The 2,470-nt window shown below is 42.8% G+C and overlaps 1 non-coding gene across 1 annotated transcript; it reads left to right on the forward strand.

Annotated features, from left to right (window-relative positions):
- The first annotated feature begins 1,881 nt into the window (after window positions 1–1,881).
- On the forward strand, window positions 1,882–1,988 carry LOC133036347 (small nucleolar RNA R71). The gene has a single exon (XR_009687004.1). It is a non-coding gene; the product is annotated as a small nucleolar RNA R71 (small nucleolar RNA).
- Window positions 1,989–2,470: the final 482 nt, after the last annotated feature.

A 2,470-nucleotide genomic window follows, 5' to 3' on the forward strand; every position in this document is an offset into this window, starting at 1 on the left:
CACCTAGTGTCCTGTGAGCTAGGAGTACCCTCAGAAGTCTATCAGTTTCCACATCAGAAAGAGAACCTGAAACAATAACTGGCAGCTCTTTATCTTGACCCAAAAACTCATACCTCAAGTGACTAGGAAGCACCTTCAATTCAAGTTCTGGAGGCTTTTCAGTAGATGGCATTAGCTCTTTTGGAACTGCTCCCAATTCCTCAAAATACCTTCTGTTCAAGGGCCCATAGGAATCAAGCCACTTCACATAACCCATGACCTCTTGTCCCTCTTGCTCCGTCAATTCATCTTCAGTTAAACTTAGTTCAAGAGGATCATCTAGCAGCTTTTTTCTCACCCACAATTTCATCAATCAAATCAATGAAGAAACAGTTATCACTTGCCTTTGGGTACGTCATAGCCTTTAGCACATTAAAGACCACTTCTTCTCCTTGGACTCTCAACTTTAATTCACCCTTCTGAACATCGATCAAGGCTTGGCCAGTTGCCAAGAATGGTCTCCCAAGAATGATTGGGATATTGCTATCTTCTTTCATATCCAAAACAATGAAATCAGCTGGAAAGATGAACTTGTCAACTTTAACTAACACATCCTCAATGACTCCTTTAGGATGGGCTAGTGATCGGTCCGCCAATTGGAGAGTTACTGTGGTTGGCTTTGCTTCACCCAGTTGCAATCTTTTAAACACTGATAGAGGCATCAAGTTAATGCTGCCTCCTAAGTCACAAAGTGCATTTATTCCTTCTATTCTCTCGATAGTACAAGGAATAGTGAAACTCCCTGGATCTCTGAGTTTGGGAGGGAGTTTCTTCTGTAGAATGGTGCTGCACTCTTCAGTTAGAGCCACTGTCTCATAATCCTCCATCTTTCTCTTCTTTGACAGAATTTCCTTCATAAACTTCACATAACTTGGCATCTGCTCTAAAGCTTCAGCAAAGGGAATGTTAATGTGAAGTCTTTTGAAGACTTCTAGGAATTTGGTGAACTGCTTGTCTAGGCTTGACTTCCTAAGCCTTTGAGGGTAGGGTATTTTCACATGGTGATCAATGTTAATTGGTGGAGACTGTTGTGGTTGTGTTGGTCTGTCAGTAGCCTTCTCTGATGCTGGTGTTGGGGTTGGCATTGGTTGAGCTTCATTCTCCTTTTCTCCATTCGCTGGTTGTGGCAGTTCAGGACCATCATAATTTTTGCCGCTTCTCAGGGTAATTGCTTTGCAGTTTTCTTTGGGGTTTACTTCAGTTGTGCTAGGAAAATTCCCTTGAGGACGGTTTGCTACCTGAGTTGCTAGTTGGCCCATCTGTGTCTGCAGGTCTTTGATTGAAGATCTAGTTTCAGTCATGAATTGAAGCAATAAATCTGTTTGCAAACTAGAATTTCCACCAGAGGCTTGTTGTTGATTAAACTGTTGGTTCTGATTCTGGTTCTGATTTCGTTGCTGATAGAACCCACTGTTTCTTCGGTTATTGCCCTGGTTGAACCCATAATTGTTGTTGTTATTCTGTGAAAAATTTCCAATGGCTTTAGCTTCATCCATTGGCAAATCATCCACATCTGCTTGACACTCTGAAAAGTGATGACTTCCTCCACATAACTCACAAACAACTTGGGCTTGTTTAGCTTGCCCTGCAAATAGCTTTGTCAATGCCTCAACCTGCGCTGTCAACTTTGTGATGGCATCAACCTCTAACACACCAGCTACCTTCTTTGATTGACTCCTTTCAGTTGGCCACTGCTAATTGTTTAGAGCCATCTCCTCCAATAGATCATACGCCTCATTAGCACTCTTTCTCATAAAGGCTCCACCAGCTGCTGCATCTATTAGAGTTCTAGTGTTACCAACAAACCCGTTGTAGAAGTTGTGGACCAGCATCCACTTCTCTATACCATGATGAGGGCACTTTCTGATCAGATCCTTAAACCTCTCCCAGGCCTCATGGAGAGATTCATTATCTTGTTGGCAGAAGTTGTTGATTTCTCCTCTCAGCTTTGCAGACTTTCCTGGAGGAAAGAACTTTGATAAGAATGGGAACAGTCTCAGTCGAATGGCAAGGAGTTTAACCAACTCTTGGCTCGTTCTCTGAGAGAGAATGGGAACAGTCTCAGTCGAATGGCATCATCACTAACTCCATTAACTTTAAAAGTTTCACAAAGTTCCATGAAATTAGAGAGATGCTCTTCAGAAGGGAGGCCACCAAACTGAACTGAAGACTGCACCATTTGAAGTATGGCAAGTTTAATCTCAAAATTGTTCGCATCCACTGCCGGTGGCCTGATACATGACTGCACTCCCATCAGAGTAGGGAGAATGTAATCTCTCAAGCTACGGCCATTAGCTTGATCTTCCACGGCGCCACCATTATTACCGTTATTACCTCCATTGTTCGCAGCATCAGCATTCACATTAGCAGCCATGATTTCTGAAGTTTTAGCAGTTGCTGAAACTCCTTCTTGCCTCTTGTTCTTTCGGTT

This window comes from Cannabis sativa, chromosome 3, assembly GCF_029168945.1.
Source record: "Cannabis sativa cultivar Pink pepper isolate KNU-18-1 chromosome 3, ASM2916894v1, whole genome shotgun sequence".
Lineage (NCBI taxonomy): Eukaryota > Viridiplantae > Streptophyta > Magnoliopsida > Rosales > Cannabaceae > Cannabis > Cannabis sativa.